The 22,590-nt window shown below is 42.1% G+C and overlaps 1 protein-coding gene across 3 annotated transcripts in view; it reads left to right on the forward strand.

The window, feature by feature from the left end:
• daam2 (dishevelled associated activator of morphogenesis 2) overlaps positions 1-22,590 on the forward strand; it is a 97,053-nt gene that overhangs the window by 11,738 nt on the left and 62,725 nt on the right. The window contains exon 1 of one of the 3 annotated variants that reach the window (XM_034146824.1): positions 9,512-9,788. The exons of the other annotated variants lie outside the window; for them this stretch is intronic. The gene's annotated coding sequence lies outside the window, so the exon portion shown is untranslated. Of the gene's footprint in view, positions 1-9,511; positions 9,789-22,590 lie in introns of those variants that run through there. 3 annotated transcript variants of the gene reach the window in all.

Consider the following 22,590-nt stretch of genomic DNA (forward strand, 5'->3'; position numbering starts at 1 on the left):
TTTGTATTATTTATATGTGAAATGATGGGTACGATACTAAGACCCATAGGGAGTGACCAACTTAAGGCCTTGATGAAATATTGCTGCAATAAAATCTAATCAATCTATGAAAGATTTTCCATTAGCCTTGTTTGCAGCCATTGGATATCGACCTCCTGTAAAGTCAAGTTAAAGGCTAAGCAGTTGCCTAACTTGCCTAAAAGCTAAGGTATTGCCTTGATTTGCAATACAGTAATGGTATGATGTACATACTCCCAGTTCAAAGATTAAAGCAGAGTATACCTAATGTATTGCATCTGAATCTTCCTGCATTCAAAACAAACATTACTCCCAGTTTCTGAATCTGCCTTTGCCTCTCCCACTCTTCAACTTCCTTCAATTACCACCACTCCAGTGCTGGGCCCTGATTCGCTGCCAGTTTGCCTTAACGCCTTTCTCACACCTCAACGTGTTCTCCCGCAGTTTATCCTTTGGAACATTTGAAGCCAAAGATAAACAAAATATTTGAAGATGGGAACAACCCACGCAAAGTATTTGGAAGAAATTGTAAGGATGCAAGGAAGAGATTGTTCGTAAAAAGCCGAAAAAAAACATATTGTATTGTCATGCAGCAAAAGATTAGATTCACTGCTGTGCACACATCCTACAATTCTACCATATAGGCTATTTATATACATGCTAATGTAAAGCACACATGAATGAACACACCCTACCCGTCAGTACCTTGCCTTCCTGACATTCCTTCCAAGAGCTTGAGGAAGAGGAAAGGGATCTGCTGATCAGAGGCCTGATGGTCTGGCCCATGAAACAGAATGAAGGGAAGGAGCCCTGCTGTGATTCATTTGTTGCGAACATTTGAACACAAACACAAACTCACTTAGAACCCAGTTGATAAAGTATCCAAACAGATGCTGACCATAAATCTGTCTCAAGCCGTTGGCTACTGGTCAGTGATGTGCAATACATTTCCCAGACCTAGCTTCTCTTTTCATTAGCTTCTACTTGAAAGGCATATCAATTGTCTGTACCTTTTACTGTAGTGTGTTTTTAGCTGTAGTATGCCAGTTTGGATGAACAGTAGCAGACACCTCTCTGGATTGGCTTCCTTTTTTCTTTTTTTGTTACTGTTGTCTTGTAAAACTAGACCACTAGGCCAAAGCTGAGTAAGCCATTTTGGTTCCCCTAAGGAACAGGAGGCTGTTGACAGTGGAAGAGGATGAAGTTGCTGTTGAGCGCTGTTCCCTGCTCTCATCGATTTGCCCCCATTGTCCTTTCATCTCATTCTGAACGATCAATGCTCATGATTATTGAAATGGCTGCTTAGAGCTTGGGAAGAAAAAATAAAGAAGGGAAGGTCATTGAGTTCTATTTCATATCACGCCCGGCATCTCAGAGGGCAGGCGTGTTAACTGTGTGTACCACAGTGACTTATTATGGTCATAATAATGCCAGTTCCTACTACAGTTCTTCTGTCTTGGGAAAACAAAGAGGCAGACTCATTGTTCAGCGAAGGAAACTAAAATGCAAAGAGAGGAAAAGCTGCTGACCCACATTTTTGTTGCTGCGTGCAATTGGACAACGACTCCAGGCCCAACCTGACCATTTAGCTTAAATAGCATGTAATCGCAACAATGTGTGTTGATTGTACGCCGCCAGGGCAGATGTGATTAACCCAGATTTGTTATGCAGGGGTCAAGGCTTTTTTTTTCAGAGCAGGTTTTCATCCTGTTGAGGCCAGAGAATGGGGCACATTCTCATTGTGAGAAATGTTGTGTTTCTTCACTTAGAATCTGCACACATGCTATGTATTTTTGATGCATGGCTAAGGACACATCTGCACAACATTACAATGCGCACCTATCAGAATGTTTTTGGAATTGGCTGAAATATTGGCATTGGTCGAAAATAAACATTCCCTTTGATATGACAGCCAAATATGTTAATATACAAGAAATATTCAATATGCAATGTTTTGCATGTAACCTAAGTTGAAGTACTTTCCGTTATTTCCCAGTGAATGTGTAGATTTTGAAATCCATTTAATTCTATGTTTGTATCTGCCAGTAGCCCATAATGATAACAGTAGGCATAAGAAACTTGATGATTTATTCAATTAGGTTGGAAAAAAATCCAAAATGTTATCCAAAATTGTTATTTTTGTTCAACTAATGTTGGCAGTAGGCTGTTGTATGCACATATTTCTTTCCACACAGAGAACATCAGGTCTCTCCTGAAGTGGATTTAACATCTTATCGCGACTACGCTAAATAAGTTTGTATGCTTCATGGACTGTTGCACAAGATCAATAATATGATATAATAATATATTTTAAATTGTTTATTGGTCTATACCAATGACTCACCATTATCATTCGGCATCGCCCAATTGGCCAAAATAAGTATGGGCAAATATACAAGTTTTCCATTCGTACATTAAAATAAATACAGTTTATATTGACAAAGTGAGGCCTTCAGTTTTGGTTCTGATCTAATTGGATGCTACTGATGAATGCACTTTTGATCAAATGGCAACAAGGATGAGCTTCATGCATGGTTGTATTGAAACTCCTCCTCAGTGTAGCAATATAAACCCATGTATCGGTTTGTCATAGTAAACTGGTCAGTTTCCAGCTTGTGGGCACTAGCCTGCGTTCTTATGAGGTAAAATTATGTTTGTTAGCTCGATTTCGAAAGCCTTGTGTGGGTGTGTTTTTGTGAGGACATTTTTAGCCGCAGAAAATGAACAAGCGTGCAGGTCTGGCTTGTCAGTGTGTGTCATTGAGAAGCCAGATGGATTTCAGGGGCACGTGGTGCTGGCCGTGTGTCTGCCCCTGCAGGAGCCCGCCCTGGGCTCAGCTGGCTTTAATCAACACCATCATTTACCCCTCTTGCGGATAATCGGCACACAATGGGCCCCCTCAGCAACGCTCCCTTCCACCTCTGCTCCCCAAACACCCTTCCACACAGTATGGTGCTTCATGTATTTACATTGTCTCCTTTGTATACACAGCAGTCAGAAAATACAAATGTGTCCTGCCACACTTCCTCACTTAGAAGCAAAGTAGCTTAAAAGATAAAAAAGGTCCACTACAAGTTGTTTTAACCATTGTTTATAATAAAACTCAACATCCTAGGAGTGCTACCAATGGCAGAGATCACGAAAACAACTCAAATAGGACGCAATTTGTACTAATTATTACTGCAAGAATTATTTAAATGTCTTATCTGCATGTTTTCGACACATTTAAGCAACAAAGCACAGTAGTAGATGTGGTTGATTTGTGTGCCGGTTGGAAATGTCTTTGTCTGACACAGAAAGGATGGCCTGCAGCAGCGTTTCTGCCAGGGGGGGGTCTTGCCGTCATTTGACGCCATTATTCAGCTCGGAACACCCTGAACTCGAGCCGAGGGCGTCCAAAAAAATAAATAATTCGAAAGAAGATCGAGAGTTGTTATCATTTGAAATGACGAAAAGGACAAGGACATCCCTCTCAGCCCTGGTCTGGCGGAAACACTGGCCTGGAGTGTGTTCCAATAAGGATTGGGTTCTTATCAATTTAGCTTGGGTACACTCTGTTATCACTTTGTTGGTAACCTGATATCTTCCTGCAGACAGAGTGTTGAATCTATGCATGCCAAGGATCTTATGCCTCAGCATGTTCATCTCAGCCACTGGTTCAACATAATGTTGACCCAGAGGACAGCGGTATAATCTATTTGACAGTTCACTTGGTGACACCACTGAGTAGCTTTTAGGTAGCTCCTTCTCAGCTGGGTAACAGGATGTGGCAAAGGGCTCCTTTACTTAAGGGGACAGTAAATCATTATAATAACATGTCTGACCCTTACCACCATATGAGAGGCAGCTGGACAGAAAAACTCTCTGTGTACTTGGATGGATTATGAAGCACGTGTGCTTGAGTGATGCCTAACGGTCGAAGGTCGACTGTTGTTTGGCAAGTTTTCTATGAAGATATGTTACATGGTTGTTGGGGAAATAATTACCCTTTTCTACATTCTGGACCAAGGGATTCATGGTGATGGATAAAGGTGTTCTGTTTTGGATGGGATTTTGTGGTTTATTAAGTGAGTGTTTTCCTCCTCAGTGTTTGATATGGTTCTTGTTTCCTTCAACATAGACATGACAGCAGCTCAGAACAAGCTGCTAAGAGGTGTACCACAATGTGACATTAGTGAGTTAGATAGATGTTTTGCTTTAAGCCAGAGTTTCCAATCACACTAGCCCTCATTTTAACCAGCAAGATGGCCATGATAGATTACTCTGAACAACTACTGGTTTATGTTAAGAGTTTAGAATGGAAGTTGACTATAAAAATAACCTTTCATTAAGAAACCCCTTTGAAAATAACGTTACCATTACTGCAAAAACCTCTGGACTTAGATCTGTAAGAGGTTTTCTTCAAAAGGGGGATATTTTCCAGACCAAATAGCTGTGTTGGCTTTTTGTAACAATTTGCTTTTACAGCTATATAGACTCTCAGCTGATGGAATGTATACAAAACAAGTCAACAGCCACCTGTTCTTCTACTGTATGACTTGGGCTTGAAGCTTGGCTCTGTTCAACTTTCTTCGTGGTTCAGCCCTTTGCTGTGGAGATAAACAGGAAGTGTTTGTTATTAATCCGTCATCTCTGGAGGGCTCATAAAATAGTTTTAGCGCCCTGTTAAACCCAGTAAGGCCATCATTCTAAGCATCACATCTTCCAAGGAAGAGAAAGAAAGGGATTAAGAAAAAATGGTCACTGTCATTTATTTTCAGCAGCGTTGCTCAGAGTAAACTGTGGTTAAACTGGTTGGACCCATTATGATCAAGCCAGACCAAAGGGTTTGAGAATAAAATTGGTGGGCTATTTTTAGGCAATCCACTTCCTCTGGTTTGTGATACAAATCTTTTGAGAAAGAAAAGAACAGTGTTTTTGTCTAAGTGGCCTCAACGGCTTGTCAGTAGTTGCCCTTGCTGTAATAGCGTCATGCAAATGCATAATTACAGCTTTGTTTTCTTGTATTTGCTTATTTATGCACGTTATGATATTTGCCAATCTTCAATGCTTCTTTGTTTGAAGCTCCAACCTGCAGTTTTCCGAGTGGTGAAAAGCAAATGTGAAGATTACTGGAGCCCTAAGTCTAGTGTAACGTGACCTTCTCTGTCCAGACGGAACAGCCACTGGGTTCAAAGAGATCCCCACCCTTAACTAGAGGTCACGGGTCAAGAACAAGGGTGTAAGGTCATGGACGCAGACACGCACCTGTTCACAGGGGGCCTCTTTGCAGAACAGATGACTCCCAGATGTTTCTGAAGACGATAAAGCTATCACCTGCGTGTGTGGTTTGACGGTCCCATAGATTCAGAATACCCCCTGCGAAGGCACTGTTTAGAATTGGACTAAACATTTCATTCCCAGAAATGCTTCACCACCATACATGGCCTTATACAGTGCGTTTGAAGGAAGTCAAAGACTTGATTTACTTTGTTTTGAATGGATTTTAAAAATGGACATTCTTACACCTGGAAAAGCTCAGAGGAGGACTTAGTCTTGGGTTCAGTCCGTGGTCAGCAAAGAAGGGACTCATTCTGAACAGTCTCTACTGAAAAGATCAGTACTTTTGAGTGTTTCCTTTTGATTGCGGGCTGAGAAATGGTGATAAATTGCAAGGTCAGTCAAACAGCTGAAGTGGTACTCTGTGGAGAGAAGTCTCCATATTGCCAATATATAGTAATAGCAACTGGGAAACATAAACCTTGCTTTTTGAATGGAAGCATCTGGGGAAAAGAGCAATGTTTTTTCTTTTTAGTTTTTACAACCGTCTCTTTTCCAATCACTATTCTCTGTCAGCCTTTATTATTTTTACAGTTCACACACCTGTTTTCCTTGCAGTCTCAAAAAGGAGCTAAAATAAGTGATGTATTAGAATGGTTTTAATGTAGGCCTTTTCCACTCCGAGATGAACATTATTCGGACATAATTCAAAGTTAAATAGTGTTTTCTTTCATGCCCAGTCTTCAAGGCATTACCTCATTTGTTAACATGATGAAGCTGTCATGAGTCAGTCAGCAAAAAGCTGTACCATTGTCCAAACATGACAGCATTTAGTTGGCACATATCCAGGCAGACAGCAGAGGTACTGTGGGAGCAGTCAGTTTGGTGACCTCTGACCCTGCCCAGTCTGACTCAGGGACAAGAGAGCCATTCAGATGCCCAAAACTTGCCAAAAAGAAAACCTCCCCAAAAGCACCCAGCCCTCAGTACAAATGACAATCCAATAGTAATCCTTTTGAAATGCTTGATTACTCTCAATTAAGAGTGGTAAAAGCAGGAGGATTATCACATATGTAGAAGAGACTAAAGGGTTAAGGTAGAAGTGCATCCAACAGTGAGCATTTATACAGGAAGTGCAGTGTTTCCCACAGAATTTAATTCTATTTGTGGGGGCACTGCCACAAAAAAATCAATGTATGGGAAACACTGAAGTGTGTAAATAATAAAGACAGAGAAAGAATGTCACCATATGAATATCGTGACTTCGATTTATGGCTTTCCAGTCTTTACAGTACCTTTCGGCGGAGGCTTTTGAAAGATGGATAGTATCATGTTCCCCACTATGATGATTTATAGGGAACATACAATTAGACCATGTATAAAAATGGGCTCATATTTACGCTGTCAAGAGTTCAGTCTTTGTGCAGCAGTGGTATTTTTCTCTGGCAATTTATCTCTGTGCGGGCGTGAAAGCTATGGCTGTGTGCAAAGTGCTGTCACAAGGAATTCCTCGCTTAAACAAAACAAACTTTAAATGAAAGCTGCCTGGTCTGAAGAAACCCTAAATAATATATTAAGGAACAACACGTCGTAAAACAGGACTGTTTGCCATGTTGGCTCTGGCAGCTGCCGGTTTGGAGGAGGATTCTTGCAACTGCTCTTCAGTGACAACCGTGGAAAGGTTGCTTTGAATGCCAGAATCTGCAGTTTGATACACTTCTCTCTTTTAGCTGCTTCACTTTTCACCCGTTTGACTGCACATGAGAGGTCTGACGGAGAATGGGTGGTTTATGAGCCTAGACAAGACCACCTTGGGTGACCTGCTTCTTTTCGTCCAAAATGTCATTCACCTTTTGTTCAACTCTACGCCAAGTGCCAAGTTTTCTTTTTACTGCTCCCCCTGACCAAATGTAGCTCTTGTTAGCCAAATGTTTCTTGCACTGTGGCAGGCATTTCTTTTTGGTTGTGAAAGATTGTTGCCCGGAATGTTCAGTGGAGTCTTCTGTCTGTTTCCTCAGTGGGTACTGGAAGGTTTAGACAGCAGCTCAGCAAGCGTCCACCAGCTGACAGACCAGTGACTGGCAGGTTGTCTGGAGCTTCATGTCCTTTTCCACCAACACAGATATGCGAAGAGGAAAGCCCCCTTCCTGAGGTGTCAGTCTTGCTAAACATACTCCGTTAGCTAGTTTATCCATCATGACATTTGCACTTCCTGTGTGGTTTACTCTAGCTTGCATTTAACAAAATTACCCAGGGGGCAGTGCAAGTTCACTGAAACCGAGTTTGTAGATTCAGCTTCCAGTCATACAGAGTGACAATTTTAAGTTGCATCTTATTGTCTATCTTTCTTCAGAAATGCATGTTGACCAGACAATCATACCCTAAACAATTTAGAAAGTTGAAAAGATGGACATGCGGGCCAGATAGATCCTAAATTCTTCTTTTAGGGGTGTGTGATGTTTATCCCAAACATGCCAAGCCCACTCCATTTACGTCAATTAGTAGATGTAATTCACCAGGCTGTGATGGATGACACAGCAGTAGCTGAAATGCTCTTAGCTACCCTGCAGAATGAACTTAGCGTATTCCTCTGGGTCGCGGTTCGGAGATATTACCCTAGAGAAAGCAGAAGTGATCCAAACCTGACTTTGATGATCCACAGAAAGTGGCAGTAGGGAAAGTGGAGATCATGGAGAAAAGCTGGACATGTCTAAGAGCTGGGTTAATAGATGCATCCCCAGGGTTTGCTTAGGAATGCACCAAGGCATTTCTGCCAGCAGTTTGATGTCATCCATCTTGCCTCCCTTGAGAAAGATGACAAACGGCATGAGGACTCCCACTTTTCCCACTTTTGGCTTATAAATGGCTCCAGTTTATGTGTGTGCGAGTGCAAAAGCCACAGTTTTGCCAATACTTGAAGATGGTTAGTGTTTGCGTTTCTGTCCTGTTTTATAGGCACCATTTTACTTTTTTAAATATGCACAAATACTTTGAGAGTTGTAGCAGATACCAACTGCTAAATGATAATGTATTTGGTTGGCATGTATTGATTGCATAAAACAGTTCCAGTTTCATAGGGGCTACTCAGTCTTTCCGTAGGTCAACTATCAAACAAAAAGACAGAAAATCTCTGCAGGTCTGTCCTTCAATACCCAAGATTTTTTTAATATTGCCCTTGAAAAGTCCTTTCCCCAAATCTGGTCAGCCGCTCTTCATCTATTTGCACATGAAGGCTGAAATCAAACAATAGTATTGATCGCAAATCATCACCACACCAGCAGTCACCTCGCCAAAGGCTGTCAATATTGGTCTTGCTGAAATACATTTTTCCAGACACATTGATTGAGAATAATCAATAGTGAAAACATTCATTACAAGTTCATTTAATTCATTATGAGTAAATGTTTGTTTAAATGCTTTGCAATTTCTTTGCACCATCTAGGGTCAGGGGTGATGTTTGTGTCTTTCCCAGTTGCATGGGAGTCTTGGGGGGTCTTGAGATTTTGACGCCAATGTTTGCACTTGCTGACCCCTCATATTATCACAGTTACATACTTGAACTCCACTTCTCAGAACCGTCTGTGGTGTGGCCCCCCCCCACCTTCATACATTACAATTGGCTGAGCTAATGGTGTGAACTTCACAACTTCAGCAGAACTTTGCACAATCAGGCATCCTGTAATAACTTCTTCCAAATGACCACTGATTGAATCTCAGGGAAAGCCTTTTTCCTGTGCGGTCACCGGGGTATTGGAGAATCCCATATTTGGCATGTCTTTTGTGTGTGTGTTCTCACATGGGCGCGTGTTCTTTTTTGTGTGCTGGCCAAGAGAAGACGCGACAGGAAAAGGGTTTCCTATGGGCGTTGTGTGTGATATCCCCTCCATTCAAAGCCTTTTTTTTGGTCTGCATTGGGTGGAGTTAGGATTGCGGGGAGGGTTGGGAAGCGCAGGCTGGCAAGGGTCATTTCCTTTCATTTGAACTTCTCCCTTAGCCTCGCAAAGCAGACACCAACACACATGCATACTGTACATAAATGCATTTATATTCACAGAACATTCATCACCTTCTCGCTGACAACCACATGGATGCTGTCATGCACTGGGGCTGGAATCCAGAAGGGGAGGGGAAATAGGGCGAGTGATCCAAAGACAGAGAGCAAAAGAGGGAGTGCAAGCAAGAGAGGGAGGGGGGGAGAGAGAGCGGGGACAATGTCAACAGCTCGGCTCCCAGCACAGTCAGCTGAAATCCACAGCTCAGCTCAGAAGCTCAGAGAGGAGAAGCAGACAAAACGCAGCAGCTTCGGTCGGGAAACATCGTCAGACTCGGCAAAGGCATGGAATTCGGCCACAAAACACAAACTCCAAAGGGAAAAAAAAGGGATTTAAATCCAGAGGCTGGAGGAATGCTTTAAAGATTTCTTGTAGCCTTGCTTCGTTGAAAGGCTCTTTATATTTAGAGTGACGTGACACAGGAACAATCCATTTCTCAGGGCAGCCTGTCTGACTTTGGTAAGTAGGAGATACTTGATCTTGATACTGATACCTTAGACCCTTGCCGGACACACATACATCGTAGTGCTTTTCATTCAGTAGGAGATTGCACACTTGACAGATGTTTGAGTGTAAACCCAGTTTGTCCATGCACTCCATCCTGCTGCTCAATTCAACCGAGAATACACAGACTACTGCCGTCAATAAAATAAACACTTGTCAGTAGGTTCAGTACTAAGTCAAGCAAAGAAAGAAGCCGGCGGGCAATACGGGCTTCTTATCCCACTAAGATGATAACATTTCCTCATTTTTGTGTTGTTGTGATTGAAGGGTAGGGCCATTTTTTACTATACTTCACTACGGTAGCTTTTATAGGTCATAAACAGCAGCAAAAAGCTGGCTTGTGAAATGTGCATGGTCTTCATGTTTTGGCTCTTTCTTCAGTGGTGTTGACAGCACTCCTTGCTTAACCCCCATGTGTGCTGCTGCATTATATGAGCAAGCCTTGTGGAGCATTGATGGTAGTCTTGGATTCAGTTTTAGCTGAGATCGTTTAGAGTTTTAATTTTCTTTGGAAGAAGTGACATGATGTTTCAGGGATGGATGGCGGTTCAGCATTTACAATAGCTGGAAGAGTTAGTTTAAAGCAATTGACATCCATGTTTGGTTTGAACCATAAAGTTTGGCTGGCACTTAGATCATGGAAATGTTTGGCATTAGGAATTGAGGCAGGATGGGACAGTGTCATGTAATGGACGGGCCTATTTTGGGTCCTAGACGTGGGTTGATCACTCATGTTCATCAATCACACAGTCAGCCCTTTGGTGTAAGTTGTAGCCTGGCAGCCAGACATTCCATATATGCTGTACATCTCCCCTCCCAGCAACAACTCAACCTAACATGGAACTTGAGGAGCAGACTTCCACTTACCTCTAAAAAAAGCCATCCAACATCCCAAGCATTAATAGACTATTCTTCAACATATCCCTCAAGGGAAGCCACTACTCCATAACAGCTCAGACCAACATAAATACACTGTCTTAATCTCCCAGGGTTCTTGATTTAAAAAAAGTATGGAGCCTCCTTTTCCGTGTGGTATCATTGCCTATCCCAGTTGAGAGGCTGCCATCTCAGTGATGAAAGTGCATTTACTGGCCTTCCAAATTCCACCTGTGAAATGGATTATTGATGCCTACTTGAGGCTTGCATAATAGGTAACATTCCTAACAGAAAACTCAGAACATTTTACTTGAGGCTGAGCTTTTAAAATGCTGATGCTGGATAGAATAGCAAAATGAAAAAGAACATAAGAAAAACATTATTCCTCCAACATTCAACACCATTTATTCCTTTCAATGATTTGCGTTTGAAGGTTGATGAACAAGAGGCAAAACTAATTTATACAGTCATAAGGCCATATGTGTTTTCTTTGATGTCGTTTTGAATTGTGAACAAGATAGTATCCAATTCCACCACATTAAAGGCTTATTCTCCAGTCTTCTTGAAATCCTCCTACACTAGCGTGTGCCAGGGGGCAAGCTGAGTGACATCACTAAAAGATTCAGTGTGTTGGGAGGGCATTAATGAAAGTTGAGGACTCACAAGTAGTGTACACACACACACAGCCTCTGCTGCCGTCAGCGCTCTCAGGGCTTTTCATATTTTATCGACCATTACGGATGCATGAACTGCTCTCTCAGGATTAAAGGCAGTGAGAGTTAGTGAACGACTGTCGGCCTTTTATCACTTCGGCCATGCGGCTGACTGGCAGCTCAACTGCCTCCTCATTACGATGGGGACAGAGAGAGAGAAAAAAGATGAGGTCTGTAAAGCTGCTTAAATTCAACTATCTGATCTTTTGGATGGGATTATCGTCATGTTGTATTTATATTAGAGTGGTTACTGTGTCTGAGGGACACAACTCATAGAGCCTTTAGCTGTAAGACTGGTGTTGCTCTCTCTCCTTTACTGGAAGTCCCCCACACTGAGTGTGTGTCAAATGGCACCATTGTATTTGTGCCAGTGACACACTTTCTTGGGCTTATGATGTGTAAGCATATCTATCCTTTACACTGCCTCAATTCAGTGCAGTATTACTGCAGGGTATTTGAAAAAATGCTGGTCACTTCAGAGGGCTGTCCCTATATGTGTCGCTATTACTGTCCCAGAAGAGCATTCCAGACATTACCCAGAAGCCCTCTGTCCTCGATGTTGCAGCTGTTGACCTCTCACCCAGGCAAGATTAATAGCTTAACAATGAACAATATAGAGTGCCCCAATCCACTCACTGCTATTGATGGACACATTAAAACCTGGCTGCACAGCATGAAAAGCCAAACGGTGGCAAGCTGACAAACTATTGAGAACTGTTGACCTAACCAGTGGGTGTCATCGTCGGCATAGAAAACCATTTTTTTGTCCGTTTTTTGTTGGGTTTGTTCAATAGTTAACCCATTTAAACACCCAGAAAACCTTGACCTTCTCTGCTTACTGTATATGGATAAAGGTACTGTAATTATAAAAAAGGGCTCCTACTCTCAAAAAGACTTGACTCCCGGGTGTTTGTACAACATCTCTGGGAAGTTAAGCACCCCTTCCCTATTGAGAGTGGTAACCAGCCCTCAGTCTGTACTCAAGCCATTTTTCTACACATATATAACATGTCTTTAGTTAGACTGGAAGCTTGTGACTGTGGCGTTCTTCCCATATGAAATAAGAAAGTTATTTGACACTGCAGTGTAGCGGTTTGCGTTTGAGGGAAAAGGATGCCTAGTATTGTATTTCATTCTGAGCGCTGTTAATATGTGGGAATGTTGGAGAGTTAGGAATGTGGCATGGCCGACTTTCTTCCCATTGCCAGTATTAATAGCATAGTTATTCGGTGAGCCGGTCTATTTGATGAGCAGGGATGTGACTTGCAGAGATGTGCCCATCGGCCAAAAGAGAAGTGGGTCAGCAGTGCTTCGGATGTTAGTCTCGCCCACTTGATACAACCCCCCTCATGAGCCAATATTAACATCTGCATTATTAGAGTCCCACACTGCTGCGGGTAGCCTTTGCTTAAGCGGATTACCTTTTGAATATAGTTACTACTACACAACGTGATGTCTCGAGAGATGTGTCACAAAAATAGCTTTTTGTCCCACCAGGCCTTCCAAACGTTAACTTCATCAAAGTCGTACGGGTCTCCACAGGTTCTCATTTCAACTTGTGTTCATGCAACTCTTGGCTGTTGTTCGCGGCTTCTATGAAGGGGTTTTAACATGTTTATAATAATTGGCTTCAAACGACAACTATGCATGGTTGGGTACTCTGGGCCTCTCTACTTCTGCTTGGAGCTTTTACATTTGTTTTGATAATGGTAAAATAACATAATCTAAAAGCACAGTTGTAACAACCCCTAACTTTGTTTGGTCTACGTCATTATCAATGTTCATCGCATAAGGAAATGTCTGCTTTTTATTGAATCAAGCTAAATGAAATGGCTATTATTGAAATCCTTGGAGAATTGGAAACATCTTCCCCCTCCTATTTTTCCATTGGTTTAGTTGAGGCATTTCCTCTTTATGGGTGAGGTGGGTTACTGTGCCTCATGGCCCGTTAAAGCCAACAGTGCTTATGTGTTTGTTTGAAATGAGGCTAGCAGCCAATAACACCCCTGAGAATTCTTGAATGTTGGCTGTGAAAGGGTTTATGATGTGAAGTTGAAAGATTGCCATGAGTAGGAGATCTGGCACCTCACTGTTTAAACAAAATTGATTGGGGATAAATGTAAAGGTAGAAACATCACAGACAGTTTTAAAAGCTTGTATAGAATAACAGTTTTTTAGCAGTTGGGTTCCCAGCGATGTAATGTCAATTGAAAGTAGACAGATATGAAAAGCATCAATAACCATTGCCATTTTTCCTGAAGGGGATGATCTGTGCTTCAGTAACCACTTTTGAAACCTAAGGCGGTAACATATAATTACACTGTCCTTGCATTGGCTGTCTGACAAGATCTGTTTGTAAACAAAGAAAATGAAAAATTCCTCTCTCTCCAAATGAAATTGCCTATGCCTTGGAGGCGGTCTGGTTATACTGTATTCAAGCAACATTATTAAACATGAGATATTAAAGTAATTAATAATAATTGTGGTTGTAGCCAATTTAAATGGAGGAATGTTGACTTATTAATTATTTCCTTATGTTACGCACAGTGCTGGCTCTATACTGTACCAAAACCCGATGTAACTGGCTCAACTGCACCCCCTTAACATTGTTCTGTTGCCATTGTCAAAGCCAGTCGTGAGCCGTGACTTTTATACCTAGGCCCTCTGACCCCCCCATTCCTTCCCTCGAAAAAAAAAAAAAAAAGAAGAGTTATTACGTCACAGCGTATACTTCAGCGGAATATCAAAAACAACGGCCCGGGGTGCAAAACGCGACAGCGACCCTCTACCACATAAAACAACACCATTTATATAAACACCTATCATGACAGGGCACCCACAGCCAAGTAACAATTAAAAATGAATTAAGTCGGCACGGCGGCCCACATTGAAAATGACTTAGGCCTACCTTTTATGGTCAAATCACTTAAACACAAAGTCCATCCTCCTGTCCTTTTGGATGAAGCACTTGATGGCTTTATTTTATCATTGTAACTCAATCTTGAAAATGACTCGGTTAATAATTTCGCAACGATGTCATCACTATCACTGACATGAGCCATCATGAACGAAGTTATGCTAATCATAAATCTATCGATTAGATTTGTGATTCGAAAATTATAAAAGGAGGATATTATCCGGCAACAAAACGTGCATTTATCTAACCGGTTCGTTTTCCACAGACCTTATTTCGAGCTATTTTCCAAAATCCTATGGAGAAATCCCATTGCTTTTTTGTCGAGGGAACCCATGCGCAGCTTACTTCCGGGTTTTAGGACGCGTCACTGCACCATAGACTGCATAGACTTCACAGCGGGCGGAACTTGTCATAAAGTCCACGAAAATAAAGCCCACCCATTTAGAGGGAAGATATGAGTGGTCAATTGTACTGTCATTTGACATTACTCTCTCGTTGAGTCACTATAGCTGGGCCCTCTGTGAATTTACAGCAGGACCACCAATCACCTCCTATCTTCACCTCGCAGAGACGGCTGAAGGAGCTTCTTTCATTTAACCCTTCACATTCAAACAGAAACTGAACAGGCAGATTCGAAGGATTTATTTATTTGTAAATTTGATTTTAAATACAATTAAATCAAATTATTTTGGTAAAACTAATGAAAAATATAACTAAAAAAATATTTGAAAAAAAATGTTTAAAAAAAGGCCCTCTAGAGAGGGCCTAGAGGGCCCTGACGGCTCGCCACTGGTCAAAGCTTGTTATACACAGTGACTAGAGGTGACTTTAACATTTGAAAGTGCTTGAAGTCCACATGTTGTTACAGAAGTATCAGCTCACCATGGGTTTTCCGGTGCATGTCTTGCCCCAGACTCTGTCTGAAGGCACGGCTTCCAGTCCAACAGCTGAATAGGTCTTCAGCTGTCTCATCCATACAGCTACCCCTATCTGATTGCAGGGCAGAAAGGAAGCGATTCAGGGAGAATGTAAGCATTGGAATGAGGGAAAGGGTGGGTTTCTGATCATCTGATTCTAGGCTCTTTTCCTGGAAGTTGCACGTAGGCATTAAATCACAGACATCTCTTGTCAGTAGCCACCTTGAATGTATCTCTTTACTCCTGACACGTTGCTTATAAGCAAACATTCACTTTAAATTATCTTACTGTGAGGAATAACATTGAAATAACCCCCATCTTAATATCTAAAATCATGTATTTGTTTGCCTGGCCAATCATAGAGGCCCTTGAACAGCTTGTAGAGAGAGCATGCTGTCATACTCTAGCTAAAAATAACTGTCCTGTTGAAGATCAGATACACATGGACTCCAGTGCTGGGAAATGTAAAGTTGCAGGCCTAAATGGCTATTCCTGCCTGCTTTAGCTTACCTTGTCAGGCCCCAGCAGAAATGTCCAAACAAATCCTCTGGCCCATTGTCCATGTCCACATGAGAAAGCCACTCGGTGTACAGACTCTAAGAAAAGCGGCAGCCTTCTGTGTGCTTTCTACGAGCGCAGGAATGCATCGCATGCTAATGTACCATGGAATAATGGCAGTTCTAACACTGTCTGCTCTGGTCATTTGTCAGTTGATGCTGAAACTACTAACCATGGAAACCTCCACTGGAATAGATGGGTGATGTCACACCTCCGGTATGTAAGTCACAATGTGTGAACAGGGAAGTTCATTTGATCATTGATCGGTCTTGTCTATGAGTCATGCTAGCTTTTTGAGTTAGATCAAATATCACCATTTCTGACCACCCATTGTGCTAAAACCCATGTAATTGATGAATTGATGCGTACATAAAATCTGTTTAATTGGTGTGAGACAGAACAAACTAAAATGTTTATGTGTGTGCGTGGGAATGCTTGCATGTACTGTATGTTGCACTAATGTAACTGATTAGAGCTGCAGCGTGACCTCTGACCGTAACAGGGTAACATGTGTACATGCCTTCCCCAAGGCCTGAGGCAGCGACTGTGTGTGGGCCACACAGCCAATGGGGTTCATGGGAGAAGGAGTTTTCAGTGTCCCAGGTGACTTGGCTTGCAGCCACTGGCTTTAGAAGGGGGAGAAAATAATTGAACACTTCATGTCAAATTAATGATTGTGACTGATTCACTTCCACATGCAATTTTAGAATACCAGTGCACAACCATGACTACCTACACATATAAGCACATGTAGACATGAGCCAACACCATTAAGCCCTTTTGATCACATTGGTGTCCCTCCATGTTTGTATCTTGTATAAGAACACCAAGAAACCTTTGCAGTGTAGTGTATGTGGCCTTACCAATTACTTTCATTTAGAAAAGATAGGATGTTCAAAGGCTGGATAACTCCATTATTGTTATAATCTTCACAAATGTCTTCGTATCAAACCACAACTCATGATTGTATTCAGGGATGCCCCTCGTGCTCGGCCATTGATCATTATCAGCCAATACTGAGTACAAATATCTGTTGGGAGATAAGCTTTTATTCTTTGCAGTCGCCAATCCCTTTCCTTGAAATTGGAGAAGTTCACTTTAGTTTTTCGCCGCCAGTGGGTCAGTTAAGGGAAGTTGCATTGAGTTAGATTATGATGCGCTCACGCTCTACTCAGTAATAACGGGTAGTGTGTGTAGGTTAATTATAATGCTATCATGATTTGTTCAAATGTCATCTTGCCGATATAGCTGAGCAATAGTTGGCAGTTGGTTAAAAAAGTGATTAAGGCTTATCTAATCCTATTTGGCTGGATATCAACAGCTATTCATTAGATTGAACTTGAAATGACCATCCTATAATAGTTTTCACTTTTAAAGTTGGAATATGCCTTTCATGTGCAGATGTCTTCAGCTGTGATTGAACATGTTGGACAACTGTCTACTGTATTATAACAACTTGAATCGATATATTCTCTAACCTTAGTTGTTTTGAAGGTGGCACATTGTAAATGGATCAACAAGTGTCCCAAATGAATACAGAGAAGTTGTTTAATGCGTGTTTTCTGTCCACCCAGTTGTTAGTACGTGATTTTGATGATATGTCATTACGAATGGACTATATAACAAAAAAAACAATGCCCTTGCTTTTTTCAGATAACCATAGCTGTCACCATACCATTCTAATTCCCTGGTGCTTTTTGACTTTCTGGTGTTGGCTCAGTCCCACGTGTGCTCCTTTTGCCTGCTTAACGCTAACAGTTTTCCAAAACAATGCCAATCCCTTAATCTGCGCTGTATCTGGCATCTTGTTCCTGCCTGTGCCAACGTGGCACTGCTCCCCCGTCTGTGGTGCTTATGTAAGCCTGTCTGTACCATCCTCCACAGCCCAGCACCCCAGAGGAATGGTCCTCATTTGTGGGACCCAGAAACAATGTGTGTGCAAAAACACAGTATTCTGCTGGCTTCTCTATGATCTTTTATTCAGTGCCTCTTAAAAATTATTTTGCCTTTGCCTATTCTTCTTGTTATTTGCGTCAGAGAGTTTTATAGCTGCTTCTTGTATATTCTCCTACATTATGCTTTCCCTCTTTTCTTTGCCTCTCCATCTGCCTGCCGTTAGTTGGATGCAAAGAGTTGGATCAGAATCCATCTAGGTAACATAAAGAAGATGACAATGGAACATCCTTGTGCTATGTTTACATTAAACACAAAGCCATTTTTTTACTCCAGCAACATTTGTGTTATTTAAATAAAACCATGTTTTGATGCTATTTAAAGGCAATAAAAGGAACACAAGCTTGCAGAAATAACGTCATAATTATGCAGCTTTGTCTGAATTATATCTTTTGTACTTTGTCGGGTCTGTCCGCAAGACGAAAAGCAAACGCAATGAAGTTCTGATCTACCAGGGCTTTGCTAACACTCAAGCTGCTCCATCAACACTCGTATACAAAGGGCATGGTTGTTATACACATACATCAACATACTTTGTTAGTTTAGGATGATATAAACTCAACCACATTCATATTTTGGGTGTTTGCATTGACTTTGTGCCTGATCAAGCCGCACAAAGAAAGTTTTCAGCGCTTTGTTTGAACACACCATTCATGTAAAAGCGAGGGGCAGATGGATGCACTTGATTGTGGAGAAGACATTGTTGGAGAATGAAGTTGAAGGACGAGGAGGAATAAGGGTTGTAAGTGTGCAAAGTAAAAAAAGGAAGAACCAGTTGATAAATCCTGAAGCTGAAGTTGTTCTATTGTGGAGGGATGGCAAAAACAGAAGCTTGATTTTGCATCTGATTTTTTTTCTTTCTCCTAAAAGCATTGTGTTGTGGGACAGATGTTGGGTAGAGAATAGAAATGATGCAGGCACAGATGTTTGATCTCTACATAGACACCTCTGGCCTGCACATAATCACACACCAGCAGCAGCAGCAGCAGCAACCAGCAACCAGTCTCTCCTCACTGCATCCCCCCCCCCTTTCCTCTTCCTCCTCCACTGACCTACTTCCCGGCGCTGGGGATGAGAGGCGATGAGGTAGTGGGCTGAATGAGAAGTGGCAGCAGTATCTCCCTTTATCCCTGCCTCACTCCCTCACCTCCTTCATCTCCCTGTCTCTCCCCTCTCTGCTCCGCTGCTCTCCAGACTCTTTAAACACAGAGCAGCCAGCAGGGTCCTCTCTTTGCTTCAGGGAGTATGCAAATACTGCATGTGTGTATGAGCTTACATCCGAATCTTCGGCGCTTAGCACTTCTATGTAGCATTTCTAGCTATCGTGCTAGTTGCTAGGGGATGTTGACCACAGGTTTATGTGTTGTTTTGTGTGTGTAATTGCACACAAGAAGCAGCACACAGTAAGGCTGTCCTTAACTAATCACTAAAGATATTCTTACTTTGACTCATGCTACATTCACTCTGCTTAATTTTCAATGGAAGCGTATACAGGAAGCTACAACGCCAAACACTTGCCGCACAACCGGCGATACACGCTACAAAAGTTTAGCTGGCTTAAAAAAAATGGTTAAGTCCTTTTAATAACGTGACCAAGCTTTAAATAATCATACATTTTTATTTCATTATCTTTTCATCATCAAAAAAAGGAAGAAAGCGTATTGCTTTTGGACTACACACCAACAACAACACCAACACGTCGTCAACTAGCATCACTTTGTTGTCACATTGTTGCTCGTGGTGTGAACACAGCCAAACATTAGGAAAACCTAAAAAGCATAATAGGGCCCCTTTTGAAATATTGACTACAAAACCGAAGTCCAAGTAAAGAGTAAGAGCTGGCAGCCCTCGCATACAGTCACTGTGCCCAGCTATCAGCAGCTACATGCACACCTGAGCACAGATAAGCAGGGGAAGGAAAACAAATGGAGAATAAAGCCGGCAGGAGGATAGTGGAGAAGTCCCTAGGAAAAATGACAGATGTTACTGTCCGAGGGGGGTTGACGGAGCGAAATGTCACTCTATTCACCCTGAAAAGAGGGGAATAATGGGAGATGACAGCAAATCAGAGGGGGAGGGACAGCGGGATGGAGTGAAAAGCTGGGAGATAAGAGGGGCTCTCAGGGCACATATGGAAGTGGACGTGGTCAATTTGAATTGTGATTGTGTGGTGACTCCACCATACAGAGAATGATAATGGCACAGCGCCTTATATCCCCCTGTATACACTGTATGTACAGTATACTTCTGTGTTTGGATTCCTTGACCTACTTTCTCTGGGCAGGCTTTGGAAGACGGCCAGCAGAACTGGTGTTGAGTGATCACTGGCCACACACACACACACACACACACACACACACACACACACACACACACACACACACACACACACACACACACACACACACACACTGACAGGAGGTTCAGGTTGTGTTTTCACTGAATGGCTTTAAAACCCCTGTAGAGAGTCTCCTTTTCTATTAAGCTCAGCCAGCTGTCCACTGTGTCAATATCGAACTCACCACCGTAAAGCTTGGCATCAGTGCTTACTCTCTCTTGTAGTAATACAAATGATGAAGAGCAGTCGCTTTTATTTCGATGCAGAGCCTTGTCAAGTGTACATCTATGGAAAGAATCTCCATAATTTACCATGCTGGAGTGGGCCTTTCTCATTGTTTCCTTTCCCCCTGTCCCCCTTGCCTATACAGTACATTTAAGTCTGATCAGCATGCCATGCTTAGCCACATCTGGTTTGATCATAAACTCTGCATCTTGTTGTGCAGAATACTCGATGCACATGCGACAGTTGTCTTTAATCATTATCACTGTGCCTCTGTTGGTGTAAAACGGGATCTTGGACATCATATTCAACCTGGCACTTTGCTGCAATTTCAGGATTGCTGGCAGACACTTACTTGTGTGTAGGCTTGTAAGAGTTTTTGTGCTTGTAATTTTATAGTGTGCACCAATATCTCTTCTTGTAAGGCATCGCCTATGAGGCAACATTTGGACGGTCTAGCGGTCGGGGCAAAAAAAGGGCTGACTGCTAACAGGTTTTTTAGCATTATTACACATAAATGTAGGCCTCATAAAGTACTAAAGAGGTCACTGCTACATAATCAAACACAACTACAAGATATGAAGTAAAAACCCTGATTAAAAAAATACCTTTGTATGTGTTGACTTAGGCACCAATAATGTTTTCTCGGCTTTATTGTTGCATTTTAGTTCTGGTCTGGAAACATTGAAAGGACAGTTTGGCAATTGTCATCCTGCACCATTGGGACCAACATGGGGATTGATTTATTTTTTAAATGTTGAAGCCCTGCCTTGTAAATAGCCCTGTGTATAAATGTAGATCTAATGCCTATTTATATGGCAGTTGATGACATTCTTGCAGAAATTCATATATATTTCATCAAATGAACACATACTAACTGAGACAGTTTATTGGGCTCTGCATGGGTTACATGATACAAACACTATGCACAGGCAATGGGAGGAAAGGGGGGGATCAATGGGGGCCCCCGGGTCATTTTTGCCCTGGAGCGCCCCAGCAGGTTAATCCCTCCCTGATTGGGGGGGAGTTCAGGGATTGTCACCTCGGCGAACACGCGTTGCTGCAGTATCAGATGTGCCTGGCCCACTGATACACGATGACAAACATGCTATACTTGACATTCAGCACTCTGATGCAATGGCTATGAAACAGTCTCTATATTAGAAAGTCATTCTCCAGAATACTTTTAGATAATACTTGTCAGAAAATAAGCCAAGTGTTAGCTGCACGGGTATTTCCATGTTCAACAAGCCAAAGAAAAACTTGGTTGCATTTCATTTAAACTAGCCTCCAGTTCACGTGTAGCTCTGCTGCCTCTGCATTGAGAAGGCTGCAGATTCAAGGAGGCGGAAAAAGCGAATGAGCAAAAGACGAACAGGGCAAAATGGAAATGTGGTGTTTTCTCTTTTCTGTTTTTCCCCTTTAAGCTTCTGTCGAGGGCTGAGCGCTTTCATAAAGAATTTACCATCCGGGCTATTTTTAAACCATGCAGTGAGAACTCCTACACTGAACAAATGTGTGAGAGAGCAATGGCGGAGAGTCAGGCTCAGTGAAGATGAAGTAGATTGTGGCTTTTTGTGGAAACTGAAGTCATAAACTTTCATTGCCATATCAAACAGACGGGTGCAAAGCTCTTGCCATACCGTAATGCTTGTTTATACACGTATCAATAAAAGCATAACAGGAAGAGAAGTCTGCTTATTGAAATCGACTTGTGATAGCCTTCTGTGCTCTTGATGGCAACCTCGATGACTCCAAAAATGGATTTATTGGTCCACTAGTTCTGCTGTATTTGCATGTCCATGGTATTTGCATGAGGTCCATTCATTCACAAATGCTGTAAACTGTTGCATAAATAACAGCTTTAGAAACAATTTGAGCCTCTGTTGGTGTACACTCACATTGTGTAAGTAAGTATGTGGTTGATAGGACATAATATGGTGTAAAGAGTATATTATTCATACAGTGAAGACCACCCATATCCTTTTAGTGGCATTGAGGAAATCCTCCAGGGTGTCTCGGCCTATTCATTGCTTTGCTCCTGTTGTAGTGGGTGTCATTCACTACTGTCCATACACACAGTGTCTGCTCCATTGAAGGAGTGAGGGCACTGCTGGGGCAGCTATGGTGCACAAACAAAACACACACATTGCACAGGCGCCATTGTTCTTCACGGACAAGAGGTTTCTTTGTCGAGGCGTAAGAGCAACCGATGTCAGGATGAGGATATGATGGCGGACCCTGCTGCCTCCTCTGTCCTCTC

This window comes from Trematomus bernacchii, unplaced genomic scaffold (genome assembly GCF_902827165.1).
Source record: "Trematomus bernacchii unplaced genomic scaffold, fTreBer1.1, whole genome shotgun sequence".
Lineage (NCBI taxonomy): Eukaryota > Metazoa > Chordata > Actinopteri > Perciformes > Nototheniidae > Trematomus > Trematomus bernacchii.